The following is a 23,193-nucleotide window of genomic DNA, read 5'->3' as shown; positions in this document are numbered from 1 at the left end:
CTCTCCCTCTCCCTGTATCTCTATCTCTGTGTCTCGGTTCTCACTGCCTATGTCTCTCCTGTCTCTGTGTCTCTCACTATCTCTCGGTCTCTCGAGTGCTGTCTGCCCTCAGCCTCTCCCCTAGGGAGGGATTCCAGGAGGCCCTGGGCTCGCTAGAACGCGGGTTCGAGTCCCGACTCCCCACTTCCTCGCCGGGTGACCTTGACCAGGCACTTCCCTTCGCTGAGCCGTTTCCTCCTTTGCGGGAGGAAAAAAGACACCCCCAGGTCAGGGACTGCTCTCGGCAGGCGCCCAGGCACCGTCCCTCTGCCTGTCCTGTCGCCATCTCTGCCTCCAGGTGTCCCGACAGTGGGTCTGAACTTCGCTGGGGGTGGGGTGCGGTGGGAAAGTGCACAGAGAAACACTGGATGTGTCTCCCCCTGAGGGATCCCTGCACCCAGCCCGAACTTCTGGGCGAAGAGACTGTGAGAGACCAAGGGAAGGAGAGACAGAGAGATAGCAAGAGACGCGGAGACACAAGACCAGAGTCAGGGCGACCACAGCCCGGGCCTGGGGTGCGGGTGGGGGTGGGGGTGGCAGTCTGGCTACCCCTTCTCCCCCACCATCCCCTCCCCTCCGGGCGGGGTTGGTGGGTGGGGAACAGGCCGGGCGGGTTGGGGGCATGACTCAGAGGCAGGCTGGAGCCGGTGGGCGGGGAGGGGCAGAGGCGGGCCTTTTCCGGGGTCCCTCCCCTCCCTCCCTTCTCTCCGCCCCGGGGAGGGACCCCAGCGGCGCGGGGCTTTCCCGGATTTCCCTTGAGGCGGGGCTGTCGCTGGGGTTGAGTCCCGGTCACCGAGTTACGGGAGGCCAAGGGGGAGGCTTTGGGGACCTGGGAGGGGGGGTGGCGCAGAGGAATGGGGGCTGCACCCCGGATCTGTCCAGGAGGCACGCAGGTCCCCCTGGTTCTCTTTGTGTCTCCCCCTGTCTCTGCAACTCTGTCCCTCCATCCATCCCTGGCCTCCCTCTCCCCGTCTCCGGCCCCGCCCCCTCTCTCTTTTTGTCTCCCAATCTCTGTCTGTGTCTCTGTCTCCCTAGCAGCGTCTCTCTGGGGCCCTGAAAATCGGTGTGGGGCCCCGGTCCCCAGGAAGGGACTTTGCCCAGGACTCCGGCTCCACCCCAGTGGATCGTTAACCAGGGATTTGAAGAGCAGCTGTGGGCAGAGAGAGGCCTCACCCCTTCCCCCCTTCTCTCCTTTCTGCCTCTCTCTGGGTCCCTTAGCCCCTGTAATGGGGAAACATTTGGGGGCAAGGTCTGGGCCCAAATCCCACCTCCACTCCTTGCTCCCCGTGGGACCTCAGACAAGTCCTTTGTCTTGAGACTCAGTTTGGTCTTCTGGCAAATGGGGCCAACGTCATGCCCTGCCTCCCCATGTTGGGGTAGCTTCAAGTGAAGGAATTAGGTTGGAAAGTTTGGGTGCTGGTGTTCTCATCCCCTCAGACCTCGCCTGAGGGGACTCTCGGACAGCAGACAGGTCCTATATGGAGCACTACCCCACTGCACAAAAGGGGAAGCTGAGCCCCAGAGGGGCGGGGCTTGTCAAGGTGGTGATACTAGGAGGTGGGGTTGGAAGGGCACCCAAGTTCCTTGTACTCCCTGTCTTCCTGTAGCACGTGGGCCTAGGCTGCACTGGTTGGTGGGGGGGTGTCTGTACTTGGCCCAGAGAGGGTTTGGAAGGGCTGAGAGAGAGAGAGAGCGTGCTGGGGGTTCTTAGTCTGAGGATGGATGAGGGATAAAAGTCTGAGGGAGGAGGCTCTGAAGGTGGAAGACAGGTCTGAGAGAGGTAAATGGTCTAAGGGAGGGGGAGAAGGGAGGGAGTAAAGGTCTGAGGGAGGAGGTGAGGGGCTGAGGGAAAGGAGGAATGTCTGAGGGAGGAGGGCCTGAGAGAGGGGAAGGAGGTCTGAAGGAGGGGGCGCTGTCTAAGGAAGTCTGAGGAGGACCAAGGGAGGAGAGCAGCTCTGAGGGAGGAGGGGAGAGCTGGGGTGGGGGGGGAGTTCTGAGGGAAGAGGAGATTTGCGGCGGGGCGGGGGGGGGGGGGAGACCTGAGGGTCTGAGGATGGAAAGCATGGTCTGAGGGAGGAGGAGCAGTTAGAAGAGGGCCTCCTTGGGGCAGAGGGAAGAGAGGCGTGCTTGGGACCAAGCAGGGACCCAGGGAAGGGAAGGGAAGGGAAGGGAAGGGAAGGGAAGGGAAGGGAAGGGAAGGGAGGCCTGGAGTCAGCCCCGCCCCACAGCTGTCTAATTTCCCAGAATCTTCTACTGCTCAGGAAAGTCCCAGCTCCCACAACCGCCTCCCTCCAGTGTCGGGAATGGAGGATGTGGAACCAGGATGGCTGCCCCCTCCTTTCCCCCCTGGCTCCCTGTGCCCCAGGCGGGGAGAACTAGGGTCTCCCCACTCTGGGCTTGAGCTCTGGAGGCCCTCTGCTGGCAGGGGCAGCCCCTGGATGAGTCCCAGAAACTTCCCAGAGAGGGCCCGGAAGTCCTACATTGCGTCTAACCACTTTCCCTCCTGCAGGCCGCCCTTTGTATCTGTCCAAATCGTTTCCAGTTTCCTACGGCTTCTTCCCCCCTCATCCTCCCCTGCATCCTCCTGGGGGAAGGAAGGACCAAGGCTGTACCTGTTCAAGGCCCAGCTAGAAGGCTGGGGGCTTGGGGCAGGTTCCTAGCTCTTGGGGGCCTTCCAGAGGGGAGGGTAGTGCTTGTCAGACCCTAGGTTCCCATCAGCTTAATTCCTGGGCCTTTTTTCTGCCCCAATTTTTGCTCCCAGCTGAGGCCTGAGTGCAAGTCGTGTCTTCTGCCTTCATTAGCTGTGTGACTTCCACGCACTTACTTAACCTCATGGAGCCTTGGCTTCCTTACCATAAAACAGACTAAATCAAGAAACGAATGCTTCCACCCTGCCCAGCCTGATGTATAGGAAGCACTGGATGCAATGTGGCTGCAATTATGATTTGCCTTATTATAACCACAGGAAACGTGATTATTATTATTATTATCAATTAATCACAGAGTCTCAACAGCTGGACCCATTTCATTGAGGAAATTAGGATTTCCCCCTGCGGGGCTTGGAGACATGGGTCCGGGGCCCTGCTCTGCCATGTGAGAGCTGTGTGACCTTGGAGACGTGGCTTTCCCTCTCTGTGCCTTTGTTGTGACTTTATAGTTGGGTATAATAACAGCTCCTGCCTCACAGGATTGCTGAGCCGACTGAGACCAGGTGTGCCGAAGGAATGATGGAATGCATGATGACCGTTCTTGTCTCCATACTGCCTGCCTTAACTCCTCAGGCCAGGCCTTCCTTGTCACCCTTCTCCATCCGGAGGTGAGACAAGATGGGCCCATTCACTCTGGGCTGAGCTCCCACTGGGAACTGGCACACTCAATCCTCTAGACACCCTGCGAGGAAATCCAACCAAAAGCCCCATTTTACAGAGAAAGAAGCAAGCATGGAGGAGGGATGTCACTGCCCCAGGGTCATATGGCAAGGGACAGAGTGGAGGGAGCATCGAGATTTTCTGCCAGGTCTGTGTGTCCCCAGCACCCTGATGGCTGCACCCGCTGACCTGGGAGGGGTGCCGTCTGGAGAGACCACAGTTAGAGACCTCTCCTCTCTAACTCCAGACCCTTCCCTCCCTCCCTGGGTGGGAAGGGTGTAGAAGGGGAAACTCAGACCCAAAAAGCCAAAGTTGTGGTCAGAGATTTGCAGGGACTATGGTCTCTCTGCAGGCTCTTCTCCTGCCTCCAGGCACAGGGGAGGGAGGTCAAGCTGATGGAGGGAAGGTCACAGTGCAGCAGGAAGGTATAGATTTCGATTTAAGAGAGGTTTGGGGAGAGCAAGCGAATTTACAAAGGCAGAGGAAAACATATGCGAGCCTGGAGCTGGAGGGCCCTGCCCAAGGTCACACAGCTTTGGGTCTGCAGACAGCTCTGCTCCCAGAGGCTGCCCCTTCCCCACCCCCAGGGGCGAATGCAGGCCAGCTTCCTGCAGCCTGCCCTGTACCTCCTGGTTCCTCCCCACCCTGGGGCCTTGGCAGCTTCTGGAATCCCTGGCACCAAGCAGGATCAGCCCATCTGGGGCCTTGGCCAAGACTTAATCTTCCCCTTTCTCCCTCTTGCCGGGTCTGCACGCACGATGCTGAGTCAGAGGATTGCAACATCTCTCCTCAGGCTTTGAGACCAGACACCCTCTGCCCCATGCACTGCCTTGATCAGACAAAGGTGATGCGGTGGGAGAGATCTGGGATATTGGCATCTGCCCTGGGTTGAGGGGGGCGGTTTGGGGAAGGTCAGAGGGGTTCCGGGGAGGTGATGGTAGACAGATGGTAGGCAGTGTCATGCTGGGCCTCAGCGTCCTCATCTGTCAATGGGGGGCTCACTGTCTAGCTGGGTTCGAATACCAGCTCTGTGACCCTGGGCAAGTGACTTACCCTCTCTGGGCCTCAGTTTCTTTATCTATAAAACGGGGACAAAGCAGTGAATCCTCACGGGGTTGTTGTGAGGGTCACAGGAGTTAACGTGCATCAGCTCAAGCGGGCAAGGAGCTCAGTTCTCAGTAAATGGAAGGTATCATTTTTCCATGATTGCTATTATTAATATAGGTATGGGAGGGGCTGCCACAGAGGCACGCTGCTTGGATCCCCCTTCAAGAAAAGATTTGTGGCAGGCGTGCGGATGGCTGGCTGACAGCCTCCCACAGTTGGCTCCTTCAAGTTCAGCCTCAGCTTGCCAGTCGGGGACACCATCTCCTGGGCAGCCTCTGGCCATTGACAGAGCCAGGCGAGGTAGGGGGTTCTGGCCATTTCTGCCTACTGTGGGGTTCCTCTAATGGGCAGTCTGCTGCAGGGGCTCTCCCTTGGGCTGACGTGGTGGCCTGATATTTCCTTCCCCCCTACCCAATCCTGCCTCCCCACTTCCCTTCCTCATGGACGGCTCTCCCTAACTTTTTGCCTTCCTGTCTCTAAGCGTCCGTGAGGACAGCCCGTGGGAGTCAGGCAATCTGAGGGCGAGTACTGTCTCTGCCTGGGTGGCTTCGGAGCAGCATCTGATCTCTCTGAGCCTCAGTTTCCCCCTCTGAGTCACGAGAAGAGTAACGTGATGGCTGGGAGGCTCCCGTGAGTCAGCAGGAAAGCCTTTGGTGCACTTACCTGGCACAGATGCCTCCTACTCATCCATCGGAATGGAGACAAATCTGGGTCTCCCTTCCACTCTACCAGTTTCCAGCTAGGTGGCCTCCGGCCAGTCTGTGCTCTCTGAGCCTGGTCTGGAAGGTGGGGGTGGACCCTGTCCTTCCCAGAGTAGGGCACTGGCGGGGTCAGGGGTGGAAAAGCCCCGGGCAAGGCTGGGACAGGAAGCTCATGAACCTGGGTGGCTCAGTCGTTAAGCATCTGCCTTCAGCTTGGGTCACGATCCCAGGGTCCTGGGATCGAGTCCCGCATCAGGCACCCTGCTCTGCGGGGAGTCTGCTTCTCCCTCTTCCACGCCCCCTGCTTGTGTTCCCTCTCTGGCTGTGTCTCTCTCTGTCAGATAGATAAATGAAATATTAAAAAAAAAAAAAGAGCCAGGTGGTGTCATTACTGTGATTGCCTTGGGTGGCTGAGCCAGGGGTGGGGGGGGCGGGTAGGTGAGCTGCAGGGCAGGCATGTCTGACCCCCGTGGTGCCCGGGTCTTGGGCTGACCAATGAAGGGAAGTCCCAAGGCTGGGAAACTGTGGTGTCCTCCCGCAGAAGCTCCCCAATTCTAGGATACACCCCAGAGTTGGGGAGGGGGGAACCCTCATTCAGTGGGCAAGGGAGGAGGGAGAATGTACAAGAAAGAAGGCTGGCTCTTTCATCAAACTAGAGCTCGCCAAGGGTGGGAGGAAGACCTCCACCATCAGACTGGGAGGTCCCCGAGGTGGGGGACATGTTCCCCACCGGTGTAGGAGTTTGTGGTGCGTTTGAGTTGCGTTCTTTTTCCTCCACCGGATTAGGATCCCCCTGACAAGGAGGGTGTGACATCTTTTCAGATTAGATATCTCTAAGAGTGAGTGGTGCCTCTCCTATCAGACCCAGAACTCTCTCTGGGTGGGTGGCTGGGGGATGTCTCTCATTAGACTGGGAGTTCCTTGGAAATGAGGCGGCATGTTTCCCTCATCTGCCTGGGACAGTGGTTCTCAATTGAGGGGAGACATTTTGCCCTCTTCCAGGGGACATTCAGATGAGTATTAGACTAGAGCTTCAAGGAGAAAGTGGGCATGCCTCCACCAATCATACTAAAGTTCCCTGAGAGTGAGTCTGCCTCCTGCCTCCTCCATCAGACTATCTCACTGAGTTGCGTAGCTTGAATCGGCCATTGTACCAGGAGGCTGGGAGAGTGAGATTAATCTTGTCCCCAATATTTAAAACAAGGTAGGAATTGCCCCAGAGGGAGCTGTTGCCTGCCTCCTCCATCAGATTAGTGCTTGCTTCTAGAGACTTGAGTTGGGGAAGTATCTCTCTCCCACCAACCTAGCTACTCCCTGAGATGGGGCAAGCCTCCCCCAAGGAACTTGGAGCATCCCCCGCCTTTTCAATCCCACTCCCCAGGGTAGAGCACGGAGCCCATCCCAGAGGAAGGGACAGCACCCTTCCTGAAAAGCCAGCCTTTTTGCTGGAAGTTGGCATCTCCCCAGTCTGAGGCCACAACCGTCCCTGCGGCCACCAGGGCCTAAAAATACAGATGCAAAAGTTCCCTGGGCTCCTGGGAAAGCCGAGGTCACGCTAGGCTCTTCCTCATTTGAGCCTGGGCCACGGCAGACTCACCTCCCCTGTCCCCAGCCATCGTCTGCCCCAGTGGGGGCCACCCCCGCCCTCCAACACCTTCCCAGGACAGTGAGGACTGGGGGGAGGGTGTCTCCAGCCCCCCACTTTGTGGCATGGGGTTGCCAGCCGGGAGCAAACCCTAGCATTGCTGCCTCTCAGCTCCACAACCCCCCGGGCAAGCTGTTTGCACATCTGAAAAGCATGGGGCTGGTACCAGGCATTGGTGAGGATGTACCCGCGGGGCACCTAGCTCTGGGCTGGCTGGTAAGAGATGGAAAAAATGGGGGCTCCTATGGCCGTGCCCTGCAGGAGTGGGTGGGAGGCGGCGGTTGGCTTGTGGTGTCTACTTTGGACATCACCCACCTCGGAACTTGTCACTTTGGCCTCCTGTGGTTACGCATCGTCACAGTACATTTGCTCACTTCTGGGAAAATCAGATCGTATTGTGTGTTTCAGATCCCAATTCTCCTGTGGCTTCTAGCTGCCTCCTCCTGCCTCCGGGTTCAGGAATTTTTCCCCCTTGGAGAACCAAGTCATCTGAGGACCAGAGAGATGTGGAATTGCGGGATTAAAAAAATATATGTATTTTCAAATGATGAACTATAAGGGGGGCATTGCATAAAATAATAATGTCCCATTTCACGACCTATTATAAAGGGATCGGTTAGTTGTGGTCAGAAATGGTTTTGCCGGTGCCTCAGAAGCCCCTTCGTGCCTCTTCCAGATCATAACACTTGCCCTCGCCTCAAAGTAACCCATATATTTTTGTATGGTTTTATGGCTTTTTTAAAAAAGATTTTATTTATTTATTTATTTGAGAGAGAGAGAGAGAGCACATGAGAGGGGGAAGGGTCCGAGGGAGAAGCAGACTCCCTGCTGAGTAGGGAGCCTGATGCGGGACTCGATCCCGAGACTCCAGGATCATGACCTGAGCCGAAAGCAGTCGCTTAACCAACTGAGCCACCCAGGCGCCCGGTTTTATGGCTTTTTAAAATACTTTCACTGCCTATGAATATACACCTGACCACTACAGTTTTGCGTTTTTAATAAAGGGATCTTACAGTGCAAGACGTGGCTCCTTGCACTCAGTTGTATCCCCGTGAGGTATGTGCATATTCTTGGGTCTATGGGAATGCCTTCGTGTGCACGGCTGTATACTATTTTTCTTGCACGATATACCACAGTTTATTAATGCATTCTTCTATTGACGGGCACGTGTGTGATTTTGACACATGAGTGACTCTTTTGACAAGGATGTGTGCATCTCCTGGTGCCAGGGAGCACCCGTTTTTCTGCATTCCCCAAGAGCGGAGTTGTCATAGGATGGGGCAGATGATGGGTCTATTTCCCCAGGGCAAGATACGGCCAGTTTTCCCATGTGATTGCACCATTTTTTTTTAAAGATTTATTTATTTATTTGTCAGAGAGAGAGAGAGCACAAGCAGGGGGAGTGGGAGAGGGAGAGGCAAGCTTCCCGCCGAGCAAGGAGCCCTATGCGGGGCTCGATCCCCGGACCCTGGGATCATGACCTGAGCCGAAGGTAGACACTTAACGACTGAGCCACCCAGGCATCCCGACTGCACCAATTTTTACTCCCATTTCCCATTTCTGCTGCGGGTTCTACTTGCCCTATCTCCTTGCCAGCACTAGTTCTGGCCAGACTTTTAAAAATATGAGTCGGGGCGCCTGGGTGGCTCAGTCGTTAAGCATCTGCCTTCAGCTCAGATCATGATCCCAGGGTCCTAGGATCGAGCCCCGCATAGGGCTCCCCGCTCCGCGGGAAGCCTGCTTCTCCCTCTCCCACTCACCCTGCTTGTGTTCCCTCTCTCGCTGCGTCTCTGTCAAATAAATAAAAACCTTAAAAAAAATAAAATGAGTCACTCTGCGTGTGTGTGTGTGTGTGTGTGTGTGTGTGTGTGTGTGTGTGTGTGTGTGAGCGTCTCAGGGTGGTTCTAATTTGCAATTCCTGGCTCAACATCAAGGTTGAGTACCTTTTCCTGTGTCCATTGTCTACTTGAATCCAAGTGCAACAGAATCTTTACGCCAAAAAATTCTAGAACCCTGGGTACTTGGGTGGCTCAGTTGGTTAAGCGTCTGCTTTCGGCTCAGGTCATGGTCCCGGGGTTCATCATCGAGTCCTGCATCGGGCTCCCTGCTCAGCGGGGAGCCTGCTTCTCCCTTTACCCTCCCCACCCCCCGCCCGCACTCCTGATCTCTCTCTCTCTCTCAAATAAATAAAGTCTTAAAAAAAATTCTAGAACCCTAAAATCTTAAGGGTAAAGAATTCTGGAGTCCCAGCCTTTCTGGAACAAGGCATTCCGGAGTCCTGTGGCTGGTTTTCTCATTCATGTAATGGGGATTGTAGGGGTCTCTCACTCACCCGGTTGGCTGAAGGATTAAACAAGTTACACGTGTGCTCCTAGAATGGGGCCTGGCACGTGGTAAGGGCTCAGTAAATGTGGTTTCCCCTAAGGCAGGAATCTTATCCATTTTGTTCTTTCCCGTATCCTCAGCCCGACAACAGCAGAGAGGCTCAATAAATAGTTTTGAAGCGAATGAATGAATCCTAGAATCAAAGGATCAAAGGCTCAGAGAAGCTTGCAATTGGGGAACGTGAGGAGCAAAGACCAGTGGAGTTTTAAGAACGAAGAAGGATCAGATCAGAGAGGCTTAGGAACTAAAGAATGATAGAAATGCATTCTTGGCAAATCTCTGACACACTGTCTTAAAGTCTCAGAACCCAGGAAGCTCCAGGGACAAAGGCCCCCTGACTCAGGGTGGGAAGGGCCTGGGGTAGGCCTGAGGACAAGGCCTTACTTGCTCGCGTTCTCCACGGGGGCTGTGTCCACCACTTCTCATTTCCACTCAGCATGTGTGGATGGATCCTGGGGAAGCTACTCCCACCTGCCCCTCAGCGAAAGTCCAGGCTCCTGCCAGGGAGGCCGCCCCTGCACCAGGCACCGTCTTCCTCCCGCCTTATCTCCCGCTCTGCCCCCACCTACACCCCTGCTTTCAATAGCGGCCTCTCCCCCCACCCTCCTGCCCACACACACCCTTTCCACGGCAGCCACAAAAATACGCCTCTTCCTCTGAGATCCGACCCAGGGCACGCGGTAGGGGTTCCATAGCAGGGCCTCAACTCCAGCAGCCTCTCCTCCAGGAAGCTCTCCCTGATTTCTCTCCATAGGCTGGGTCGGGTGCCCTTCCTGGGTTCTCCCACCGCAGCCCCAACTGTTCTGGGATGTCGTGTCCCTGTCTGGGGAGCAGCCCAGTCTCCCCAATGTGTGAGGCTGTGAGGACAGGCCCCCCGCGGCCTGGGCTGTGTGTACCCACAAACACTGTCCCAAGCAGCTGAGACCTCAGGGAATGGGTGTGTCAGCCCCATCTGCCGATTGAAAAAGGCGTTCTTAAAATGCTCTGAATTGTGCCCTTGATACCGTCCCTCTGGGACCCAGGGACGGCTCCACTGGCTTTTTTAGGTCAACCAAGGAGTGCCCAGTGGTTCAAAGGGACTCGGGGTTAAGACCTGACAGAGCTCAGTCCGGGACCCGCCCTCCTGAGACACAGGAGCTGTCCAGGTCACCAGCTCAGGTCTGTGTTCTACCCTAAAGGCTCACAAAGACCTTCTGTTTCATTTATGAATGTTTCTGGCGTGTGCCTGTGTACCCACAGGTGAGATCTGAGACCTCAACTCCTGCCCTGAATTCGATTCTCTCCCCCGCTCCGTCTCCCTCCTCCTTCACTTGAGGCACAGAGAGGTTAGGGGCTTTGCCTAAGCTCACACAGCCAGGGAAGGGCAAGGGGAGATAAGCTTTCAAAAATCAACTTTATTTTAAAAAAATCAACTTTATTGACGTATCATTTACATACAATAAAACACACCCATTTTAAGTGTGTACGTTGGCTGAGTTCTGATAAAAGTTTATAGTCTTATCATCATATCACAAGCCAGATGCAGAACATTTCCATCACCCCAAAACTACCCCAGTGTTCCTTCGCAGTCAAACCCTCCCTGAATTTCCCAGTCTCTGGCAGCCGCTGATTTGTTTTTTTTCTTTTTTTAAATTTCTATAGTTTTGCTTTTCTAGAACGTCATAGGAATGGAATCATACAGTATGTGGCCTTTAAAAAATTATTAAAAAATTTGGGATGCTTGGGTGACTCACTTGGTTAAGCGTCTGCCTTCAGCTCAAGTCACGATCCTGGGGTCCTGGGCTAGAGCCCCTCATGGGGCTCCTTGCTCAGTGGGGTGTCTGCTTCTCCCTCTCCCTGCCACTCCCCCTGCTTGTGCTCTGTCTCTCTCTCTCTCTGGCAAATAAAAAATTATTTAAAATTTGCACGTAGGAAAATTCACTTTTTCCGGTGGACTGTTCTATCAGCCTTGCTGTGCGCATGCACCTGCGTAGCCACCACCAGAATCCCATTGCAAATGATTTCTATCACCCCCCAAAATCCCCTCCTGCTGGTCTTCTGTGGTTGCACCTTTCCCCGTCCGCCCTCTGGCAAGCAGCCAGTGATCTGTTCTCCGTCCCTACCATTTAGCCCTTTTCAGAATGTCTTATTCATGGAATAACGTTGCCTTTGGAGCCTGGCTTCTTTGAGCTCCATGCATCCGAGATTCATGCGTGTGGTTGCGTGTGTGTCGGTAACCTGCTGATTCTCACTGTCGCTTGGAATTCCGCTGCGTGGGCGGGCTGCAGTTTGCTCATTTACCAACTGGCTGAAGGACATTTGGGTTGTTTCCACTTATTGGTGATTATGAAGAGAGCTGCTATAAACATGTGCATACAGGTTTTTGGGTGACCATAGGTTCTTATTTCTCTTGTGTAAATACCCGGGAATGAAATTGCTAGGTCATATGGGAAGTGTATGTTTCACCTTAGGGGAAATTGGCAAACCGTTTTCCAAGGTGGCTTCTCTGGGTTGCGCTCCTGCCAGCAGCGTGCAAGGGGTGCTGGTGGCCGAGCTGTGACGTGAGTCGGGGTCTGTGACATGGATCTGGGCTCCTGGCCGCCAAGCCGTGCCACTTTCTCTCAATCTCTCTCTCTTTTTAAAGATTTTAGTTGTTATTTATTTGAGAGAGAGAGAGCACAAGCAGGGGGAGCAGCAGAGGGAGAAGCAGACTCCCTGCTGAATGGGGAGCCCGATGCGGGCCTCGATCCCAGGACCCGGGGATCATAACCTGAGCCGAAGACAGACGCTCACCTGACTGAGCCGCCCAGGTGCGCCACTCTTGATAAATAATGATTGTGACAAAAGCTCTGTCCACCATGGCCACCATCCATGCAGCTGCTTGCAAAATAATAATAATAATAATAATAATAAAATAAATAAAAAATAAAATAAAATAAAATAAAATAAAATAAAGGCGCTTCCTGGGCTGAGCTGTGGAATCTTCCAGATGTGCTGCTGGAGAAAAAAAATGCACGGCAGCCTCCAAGTGTGTGCCATTGGCATAAACAGGGTTGCGGGGGGGGGAAGAAATGTAAGCCTAGATGTTCTTGTTGGTGCACAATCTTTGGAAAGAAACAGACCAGGAGTGGGGAACAGGGCTGGGGTGGGAGGGGCCCCGGTTCATGGTGACTTCCATTTTGTACTTTTTGGATTTTGAAACTTGTGAGTGTCTGACCTCTTCGAAATAAACACATACGATCCATTCGCTGTGCCAACAGGTATTTCAGGCCCTGTTCTGGTGGCAAACGGATCAGCTTCCGGCCCTTGGGGAGTCAGAGTCCAGTCCCTGAGACAGATGGTCAATAAGACAAGGAATGTATAGACAATGTTAGGTATTTGCTGTGGGGAAAAATAAAGCTGGCGAGGGACTGGGGTGGGGAGTGGTTTAAAGCATATTTTGGGGGCGCCCGGGTGGCTCAGTCTGTTGAGCGTCTGACTTTTTTTTTTAAAGATTTTATTTATTTATTTGAGAGAGAAAGAATGAGAGAGAGAGAGCACGAGAGGGAAGAGGGTCAGAGGGAGAAGCAGACTCCCCGCTGAGCAGGGAGCCCGATGCGGGACTCGATCCCGGGACTCCCAGATCATGACCTGAGCCGAAGGCAGTCGCTGAACCAACTGAGCCACCCAGGCGCCCGAGTGTCTGACTCTTGATTTTGGCTCAGGTCATGACGTCAGGGTCATGAGATCGAGCCCTGAGCCCCTCACTGGGCTCCATGCTCAGTGGGGAGTCTGCTTGAGATTCTCTCTCCCTTTCCGCCTGACGCCCCCCTTAAAAAAATGTTTTTTAAATTGAGTGGCCAAGGGAGGACCCTATAAGGAATGATATTTGGGCAAAAATGTGAAGGAGGTGAGAGGAGCCATGGACATCTGGGGGAAGAGCGTTCTAGACCAAGGGAACAGCAAGTGCGGAGGCCCTGAGGCGGTTTCCCTTGGCTGTCCGAGGACAGTGTGGCTGGGGCAGGGTGAGCCGTAGGGGAGTGAAGGTGAGCTTAGGGAGATGCGGGGGGGGGGGGGGGGTGGGGTGTTGAGCAGATCGGGTGCGCCACTGCAAGGACTTTAGCTTTTGCTCAGAGGGAGATGGGAGCCATGGAGGGTTCTGAGCAGGGGAGGGATGTGGCCTGACTTTGGCTTTAACAGGGTCCCTCTGGCTGCCTGTGGGGGGCAAGGACGGAGGCAGGGGGCCCAGTGAGGGGACTGTAATGGTCCAGGCTATAGGTGAGGGTGGCTGGGCCGGGATGGGGGGGCAGGCAGCTGAGATGGGGAGAAGTGGCAGGATTCAGAGGCTATTTTGAAGGTGGCACCCCAAAACATGTTCCTTCTACCATGGTAGGAGCTAGCGTGGAGGGCCACAGAGAACGAGGCCGGGGCGGAGGGGAAGCAGGCCCGGTTTGTGGAGATCAGGGATGACATTCCTGGAGCCGTGATGTTTTAGCAGGGACCTGAAGTGAGTGGGGAAATGTTGGAAAGAGGAGAGAGCACAAGGATCTCTTAGAAAGACAGGAAGGAGGGTGGAGGTGAACAGCGCTCAGGTCGCACAGTGCCTAGTAGGCCTGGGCCCTTGGAATAGCACCAGTGTTCTGAGGGCACTGGGGAGCCATAGCAGGTCCTGAGCTGGGATAAGGTTGAATTTTGGGAAGACCTCTCTGGCTGTGCAGCGAGACCAGCAGTGCAGGTGGCTTGGGTTGGGACAGTAGGTGGAGGTAGAGTAAAGAGAGTCAATTCCAGAGATTTAGGAGGAAACCTCCTGGGGAAAGGGGGGGATGGAGGGGCCACGATCAGCCACTGTCCCTAGGATTTCTTTTGCATGAACTCAGGGAGTCTTCACACCCACCCAGAAAAGTATCATACCCTTTTCACAGCTGGGGAAACTGAGGCTGGGAGAGGCTGCAAAGTCCCTGGTCCAAGGCCACACCGTCAGCAACCGGGGTGGGGAGATTCGAACCCCACCCCACCACCACCTGCAGGGACATGGGTGCCGCCTCCCCTCACGCTTCCCTTACCCTCCCAGCCCATCCCCTACCCTCTCAGCCCATCCCCTACCCTCCCCAGCTATGAAGGCTTGTCTTTCCGGGGAGTGCGCCCCTCCCCCGCCCCGGCTGGTTAGGCCACCACCCCTCTCTCCCTCCTTCCCTCCCTCCCTCCCTGCCTGCCCTGAGCCCCAAGCCCAGCTCCGGACTTTAACCCTGGGGCCACAGGGTGCTGTCTTCGATAAAGGCAAGCAAGCACAGAGGCCAGCAGGCAAAATTCCCCTACTCCCAGTGCCAGGGGAGTTACCCAGGGCGCAGGGAGGGCGGAGGGCAGGTGTGGGGAAGTGGGGAAAGGGAGAAAGAGAGCATCTGCAGCTCGATGGGGCCGTGCTGCTTTGCCGCCTTGTGCCTCAGTTTCCCTCTCCGTAAATCAGGCTCGGTTCCTTCCATGGATTCCATGGATAGAAGGACCCACAAAGCTCTGCAAGGGCAGAAGAGTCTTCCCCTTTGGTCTAACCAGGAGACAAAGGTGTCCTCCGTCGGATGGGGGAAACAAGGAGACCCAGCTGGCTGGGGGCATCAGGAGCCCTCAGCAAGTCTGATGAGGGAGGCGGAATTTCCCAAATAGGATAGAGAAGATAAATCCCATTTGCCTGGACGAGCAGGTATCTAGTCTGGATTTCTAGTCTGTTGGGGGGAAGTAAGGAGGCGCCATTCTGATGTGTGAGACGATGAGTTTCTAATCAGGCGGAGGAGACGGGTCAACCCCAGTCTTATGTGAGGGGTCAAAATCCTCCTGTCCTGAAGGGAAGTCAAGGTGCTAGGGTCTCAGCTTCCCAGGAGGTGACAGAACACGTTTGCGGCTCAGCTAGCTCTACCCTGGAGCCCTGGGGTCTGAGCGGCCTCTGTGCTTGCAATCTTACTGTTCGCAAGCTCCGTCTCAGGAGGGATCCAGGACCCACACACGGAGAGGCAAGGGGCGTGCGAGACTTGCTCCCCTGACCCAGGGGCGGTTGTGCTGGGCTCTGGGCCTGAGGGCCCTTTGCGGGCTCAGACCGGGCGTAGTGGTGTGCTGGCGCCACCTGGTGGTGGCTGTGGGCCCGGCCTCGCATCCCCAGCTGCAGGACCGCTGTGCCCGCCCCCCCCCCCCCCCCCCCCCCCCCCCCCCCCCCCCGCTCAAGTCCTGGATCCTCTCCCTCAGACCCCGGTGCAAGTCTCCTCCCCGCTGCAAAACCCCACCTGTGATTCTGTGGCTTCCCTCTGTTCACCCTCCACGTGGAAGCTGGAGAGGTCTTTCTGACTTACAAGTGTACCTTTTTGCCCGTCGCCCTGCTCACAACTTTTCCATGGCTCCAGTGCCTTGGAAGGAAACCCATCCACAGGCCACAAGGGCTGGCCTCTATAGCCTCTCCCAAACCACCCTGTGCTTCAGCTGAACCACGAGCGGCTTGTCCTCCTCGGAACTTACCTTCAGGCCTGTTCCCTCGGCCCCGAACACCCTTCCCTGCCTCTTTCCCAGCCTCCCTCCCGTTAGGTCTGGAGTAGAAGCCTCCTCCTGCAGGAGCCCCTCCCTGATGCCCCAGGTCAGGGTCACAGTCTGAGGGGCCGTGGGAGTCACTGCTGTGTCCCCATGGGGGCCTGACACTGACTGCTTGCCCCAGGGAATGTTTGTTTGAATGAATGAACGCCAGGCTGAAGAGTTTGCCAGCGTAGTCACAGGGGAGTTTGGTCAGCGGAGGGACGTGGTCACTGAGAAGCCCCCAAGGTTCCCTCTCAATCCCAGGCCTTTGCCTGCGCTGTTCCCTCTCCTTGGAACATTTGGCACCTGTTAATCCTGCTCACTCTCTAGGTCACCTCCTGCTGGAAGCCCTCCACGAGCCCTGGCTGGGTCAGGCGTTCCCGGACCTAGTCTCCTGGGCTCTGCCACCTCAGCCCTGACCAATGTTGCGTTGTCGTCGTCTGTGACAAGTCTGTACCCCCGCTGCGTCTTGGCAGGACAGGGCTGGGTTCTCTTTACCCCTTGACTTCTCCTCAGAGCTCAGAACAGAGCTGTCTTGCTGTCGGGGAGCTGGGTTCGATTCCAACTCCCCTGTTCGTGGAGTGTCTTGGGTGAGCTCAGGCCTCCCTCGGTGCCCCAGTTTTCCCATGTGAAATGTGGAAAGAACTGCTGGTTCCTCCCTGCCGCCTCCCAGGACTGTGGTGGGGCACTGAGGAGACGAGACCCCGAAGGCCGGAGTTGACCACAGGCCGGGTGACTAGGGGTGACCCACTTCCCCTTTTGGGCCCCATCTGGCTGGATGAACGGGGTGGCAGGGGCCCTGTCCTGCAGGGACATTTCAGGAGGCCGGCGCGGGGCTTCCCGAGGCGGGAGGGCCAGGGACGGGCAGAGGGAAGAGGTATCTGCTGGGTTAGGGGAAAACCAGCCTTCCCCATCATAAAACGGATGACGGAGAGGGAAACAAACAAGGCCAGCTCCACCCGGCGGCCGAGGGGAAGTTGGGGGAGAGGATAAGGGGCCCCTCGAGGTGGGTGAAAACCACAGTCCACAACCGATGCCAAGTTCCCTCCTGGAGCCCGTGTGTCTTCGGTTCAGGGCTGCTTCCCGGTTCACTGGCCTCTGAACACCCAAGCCTTCCTTCCAGCCTCCGTCCTGCACCGGCTCAGGCCCAAAGCTTGGACACCCCTTGATTCCTTTTTTCCTTCCACCGCGTCCTGTCTGTCAGCAAGTGTTGTCGGCTCCACCTTCAAAATCTGTTCTATCCCCATCTCCGTGGCCTCCCCACCTCTCCCCTGCCCAGCCTGCCACCCCTCCTGTCTCCACAGCTGTCGCCTCCTCACCGGGCTCCCTGCTCTTATATCTCTTCCACTGTGTGACCAGAGGGATCGTGTTAGAACCTGAGACGGCGCCCGTCCAGCACCGCCCACTGCCCCCACTCCGCGGTTCCCACTCAAGGGGATGGTCAAAGTCCTCACAGTGGCCCATGACCACTCCAGCCATAGTGGCCTTGAACCTGGTTTCCTGCCTCCTGGGCTTCGCACATTCTGTGCCCTCTGCCTGAAAGGCTTTTCCCTGCCAACTTTCTACCCGGTTCCTCTGAACTTTCAGGTCCCGCCCTATGGTAGGCTGAGTAATGCCCTGGAGCCTCTAGAAGGAACCAGCTCTCTTTGACACCAATTTAGGTGACAGACACACTGCAGTGAACAAAAGCGAGAAAAATCCCTGCCTTGTGGAGCTCGCAGTCTGGTGGAGAAGACAGTGCACAAGTGAAGAAAGAGATATGGAATATAAAGTTGGGGTGTGTGTGTGTGTGTGTGTGTGTGTGTGTGTGTGTGTGATAAATGCTGTGAAGGACAAAGCTAGACGACACTGGGTGTTCAGGGGGCCCCTGTGAGGAGGTGACATTTGAGCAGGGACCCGAATGGAGTGACTCGGGTATCTAGGCCAAGAACATTTTTGGCAGAAGGAAAGGCCAGTGCAAAGGCCCTGAGGCAGGAGTTGTGTGGTTTGTTCAAACAATAGCCAGGAGGCCAGCGTGCCCAGAGTGGAGTGAGAGGCGAGGCGAAGGATATGGACTGTGATCCAAACGGGAGATGATCCAGAAATGTGACCTTACCCCTGGGGGGCCTCTGAGAAGGGGCCTTCCTCTTCTGAGGATTGGGAGGGTTGACACCTGCTTCTGAAGGTCACTGTGGGAACACAGGGAGCTCTTGCCTGTGGTTAGCAGCAATGGGGGCACCCTTTGGCTGCCCTGGTCCTGTGCAGCCTTACGGTGCTTGGATGTCCTCTCTGGACTCTGTCTGCCCTGTGTGTCAGGCTGGGCTGGAGCGGAGCAGACTCCCTGCTTGGTTCCCAAAGTCTGGCCTTGGCACCCTGGTGCCAGGACCCCCTTCTTCTCTTCCTTCTCCTTCTTCATCTCTCCTCCCTCTCCTCCCTCCTTCTCATCCCTCCTCCGCTCTCTGCTCACCCTCCTCTCTCTCCATTCTGGATCAACATTCCAGCCCAGGGGAGAAAAACAGGGCAGGTTTCCTTCCTGTCACTGGCAGGGCTCCAGACAGCCACTGGGCCATTGTGTGCTCTGGCCTCAAGGTCATTCCTGCCCTCACCCCACCCCTCCCCACCGCAGAAGGTTACTTGAGAAAAGGCCTCTTAGGTGAGGGCGGAGGCCTGGGGGCAGAGGCAGGTCAGAGTCTGGAGCCCCCCCACAGGCTGGTGGAATCCAGGGACCCGAGCGCCATCCGGGCACCATCCAGGCTTTGTGGCTTTGTTGGGTGGAGGTGAGGGGGACCAGCTCTCAACCTCCTGGGGCAGAGGAGAGCCCCAGTCTCAGCCTTCAGTCTGAAACCTCTGTGTGAGCCTGGTTCCTGTCCCTCCCCCGCTTCTGTGTGATCCTGGGCTGGTTCCTGCCCCACTCTGGGCCAATTTGCGGCCCTGCCCCTTTCCTGGCTGAGCAGCCTTGGGCACGTTGCCTCTCCTTTGTGCCTCTCTTCCTTTTTTTTTGGGGGGGGTGGTCACACACTCCCTGCATCTATCCTTTAGCTTCCCAGTTGACAAAAATCACCCTGGCTATTTATGTAAAAAATTCAGCTTCCACGTCTCTTCCCTGGAGACACAGATTTCCTAGAGCCAGGCAGGGCCTTGGGATGTGTATTTAAAAAAAAAAAAAAAAAAAAAGATTTATTTATTTATTTATTGTGCGGGGGAGAGGGGCACAGGGAGAGGGAGAGAGAAACTCTAAGCAGACTCTGTGCTGAGCGTGGAGCCCCATGCGGGGCTCGATTTCACGACCCTGAGATCACCACTTGAGCTGAAATCAAGGGTCGGACGCTTAAACAACTGCACCAGCCAAGCGCCCCTGGGATGTATATATATATATATAATTTTTAAATATTTTATTTATTTGACAGAGAGGGACAGAGCTAGAGCAGGAACACAAGCAGGGAGAGTGGGAAAGGGAGAAGCAGGCTTCCCGCTGAGCAGGGAGCCCGAAGCGGGGCTCGATTCCAGGACGCTGGGATCATGACCTGAGCTGAAGGCAGACACTTAACGATTGCACCATCCAGGCGCCCCTGGGATGTATATTTTTAATAAACATCCCCATTATAATGTGGCCCCATTTCAAAGGAGCAAGTCAGAAAGTCTGTGCTAAGAGCCCGTTACTCCTGAACCAGTGATGATTAACATCATGATTCTAAAAGCTCCCACGCATTTATTATTTTTTCTTGGAAGTCATTTTCAGTGATTACAATTTTCAAGAACATCACGTGTTGCATCAAGTGAGGCGAACCTATGCAGTAGGATTAATGGAGCCCCCCAAGAAGAAGACATTACAGAAAAAATCTTTCTTTTAAAAGATTTTATTTATTTATTTGACAGAGTGAAAGAGAGCACAAGCAGGGGGAGCCGCAGAGGGAGAGGGAGAAGCAGACTCCCTGCTGAGCAAGGAGCCCCGACGTGGGGCTCGAACCCAGGACCCCGGGATCAAGACTTGAGCCGAAGGCAGATGCTTAACCGACTGAGCCACCCAGGAGCCCTGAAAAATCGTTATGTTTGACTTTTCCATCTGCCTGCACTAGATCCTTTACTTGTAGTGACTCTTTTCAACGACTCTAGGAGAGGGCAACGAGCTCCAAGCCCCACAGCTAAAAGTGGCCACCTCCACTCCATCTGGGCTCTGAGCCTGTGCCCTTGGCCGGCCTGCCCTGCTGAGGAACAAAAGCAGCTGTGGGAACTGTGGGACCCAGAGCAAGGTTTTTAAGCCATGCCTCAGTTTCCTCCTCTGTAAAGTGGAGGAATTGGCAGCGACGACTCAAAAGGGTTGTTGTACAAATTCATTGAGAACGTGTATGCAAAAGGACAATCCATGCCCATGGAGCTAGTCTTATTTTGTGGTTCCTGTTCTTTCCTGCGCTGTGCACAGAAGGGGACTGGACCGCCGGAAGGACTCAGTTCAGGAGCCCAGAGATGCCTAGAGGGAGGGGAGCTTTGGACCTGGGGACATCTGAGCCTCCACACCCTGAGGATATGGAATCCGACCGACCTAGAAACCTGAGCTGCCGTCCCTCCCACTGGCCTCCTTCTGCATTGCACAAAGCAACCCCCAGTTGAACACAACCACTGTCTTTCCCAAACCCTGGCTCCTGTGGTGATCTCCCTTTGGGCTTAGATAAGAAAGGCCATTTTGTCCAGCTGGGGAAGTGGGACTTCCAAGGTCTGGCATGGTAGAGGCTGCCAGATCTTCTTGGGATCCATTCTTCCTCTCTTCCTTGATAGCAGGACCCCGAGGCTGTCTGCGGGCAGCGACAGACCCAGGCAAAGGACTACATGTGCCAGCCTCCCTTGTAGCTAGGGTGGCCATGTGACTAAGCACCGCCCAATCAGATGTAAGTGGAAGTTGCAGGCGGGGTCTTTAGGAAGGTTCCTTAAAAGGGGCACCGTCTTAACCTGTGTGGGCTTGTGTTGGCCTTTTATCCCTTTCTTTCCACTTCCTCCCTGGAACACTGACGAGGCAGCTCGAGCAGCCATTTTGGGCCACGAGGAGACCAAGGGAGTGGAAACCTCAAGCTGAGAATGACGGGGTGGAAACACAGGAGGAGCCGTGTCTCTTAATGACACCACAGAGCCCTGATTCCAGTTCCGAACAATGTGCTTCTGGGCACTTTTCATGTAAGAGAGAAATAGTCTTATATCCACATAAGCACCTCTTACCCATCCCAGTTTTGCCTTTATTCTGTATTTTGGTCTTCTCTGTCTGTGTTGAGTTATATCCAGTCTTTTACTTGCCACTGAAGAGGGATTCTAACTGGTAGACCTAGGCTCCGACCCTATATATGTCGCTGACTCTTATGTGAACTTGGTGGAGGCGGGGCGGGGGGGGGGTGTAGAATGTGGGCGCCATTTCCCATTTTGGGGACTGGATGATATTGGGGCTAAAAGTCCGGGCTCAAATCTATCTGCGCTTCCTGGAAACCTCATATTGGCGACCACTGGTTCAGGTAATAGCTTTCAAACTCCGTGGAGCTCTCCTAGCGCCTCCCTCAGGTGGGGGCAGAAGCAGTGGGCAGGACTTCCGGCTCTCTCCTTCCTTCAGTGGCCAGATGTTGGTCACATGGCCACCTGTAGCTGCAACGCCTTCTGGGAAAGTGAGTACCTGACAATTTCAGCTGCTTCTACCAGAGGCCATGCTTGCCATCTCGAGAGAGGGAGGTTGAGTGGGGAGCTATTCACAGGTATGCCACATTCTCTTCCCTTGATACATATTTTTATTGTGCATCTAACCAGGAACCACCCTTCAACTATAACCAGACCAGTTTCTCTTTTATTTATTTATTTATTTATTTATTTATTTATTTTTTAAAGATTTTTAAGTAATCTCTACACCCAACGTGGGGCTTGAACTTACAAACCCGAGATCAAGAGTCCCACACTTTACCCACTGAACCAGCCAGGCAGCCCCTCTTTTATTTTAGATATTAGATATTTAGATATTAGTTTTCTCTGTCTCTCATCACCACTTGCAAAAAGTTTGTCTAGTCCATCAGCAGTTTCAAAGAAGCAGCTTTAGGTTTTATTGACTAACTTTCTGTTTTGTTTTATGTTTCATCCATTTCTGCTTTTTACCTTTTTACATTCCTTACCTTTTTTTCCTTTGGTGTATTTTGTGAACGTTTTCTAGTTTCTTGAGTGGAAAGCTTATTTTGTTCATCTCCAAGCTCTTTTCTTTTTAGTATTCTCATTGCCTTTAAGCCTTTTAGGCTATCATTCCCCCTCCAAGTGTGGCTTTGGCCATATCCCACAGGTTTCTATCTCTAGTGTTTTCACTGGCATTTGATTCCGGTTATTTTGCATTGTAATTGCCTCTGTAATGCAAGGTTTATTTAATTTACATTTGGGGAATTTTTTTCAACTATGTATAAACTTTGGGGGAGAGAGGGCTGTAGCTTTTGATTTGATATCTACTTTTATTGCATTACTATTTCAAATAATATATTGACCTACCATGTAAGCTTGCGTTTGAAGGGCTCTGAGGCTAATAAAATGGTTTGAAAAATTCTAGTCTACCCTAAGCCCACACCTTTTTGCTGATGTTCAAACTGAGGGTCTAGTGAATCCATGGCAAATGGTGGGTCATAATCCATAAGTCATAACCCTCATTCTGGAGCTCTTTCACCACCCACCATCCCATCTTAACATGGCCATTCTCAGAAAGGCTCTGTCTTGAAAGTTTCTAGGAAATCTCTCTACTAGGCCTTTCTATCCCTGCCTAAACGTCTGTTTCTACCCCAAGCCAAGTCTGTGATCACTGCTTCTGACCAACACCAAGAATCTGTCTCCAGTGGGACATCTTGGCTGAGTGGGACCTGTGGCTCAGGTCCTAGTAGTGACAGGAGTTAGAAGACGCCCTTTCTCTGGCTCTCACTCCCCTGCTCTCCACCCCCCACCCCCACACTACTCCATTTGCATTTAGAAGAGGAGGGAGATATTTTTAGGGTTGTGCAGGTGATGTTTGAGAGAGACATGGGGTGTGGGGGCAATCCCAGGGTAATGGAGGACACAAAGGAGCATTTTTGGTTAAATAGAAGGAACCCTTCATGGGAAATTTGGTCATTGCTTGTCATGGCATGAGCAGCCTTGCTTCAGGGCCCAGGTGGAGTGAGGTGCAGTAAAGGGGAGGGTCATGTCCTATAGAACCCAGCTCTGTTGGGTGTCTCAGGGAGGAGCAGTCTTTGGCCCACTGGGAAGAAGGACCATCAGATATAACCTGGAGAGGTGTGGGAAGAGCCTGAGGCCCTGACACTGAGCAGTAGGATCTTGCCTCATTGTCATTTAGGCATCCCTGTGCACACATGCACCTAAACTCAGAATAAACTCGGGTAGGGAAGAAGGCGAGTGTGGCCACCAGGCAATGGCAGGGTTGGCGGTCATAGAAGGAGAGGCTGACACGTGCATGTGTTAACCAGGA

This window comes from Zalophus californianus, chromosome 17, assembly GCF_009762305.2.
Source record: "Zalophus californianus isolate mZalCal1 chromosome 17, mZalCal1.pri.v2, whole genome shotgun sequence".
In the NCBI taxonomy this organism is placed as follows: Eukaryota; Metazoa; Chordata; class Mammalia; order Carnivora; family Otariidae; genus Zalophus; species Zalophus californianus.
This window is presented reverse-complemented; position numbering follows the sequence as displayed.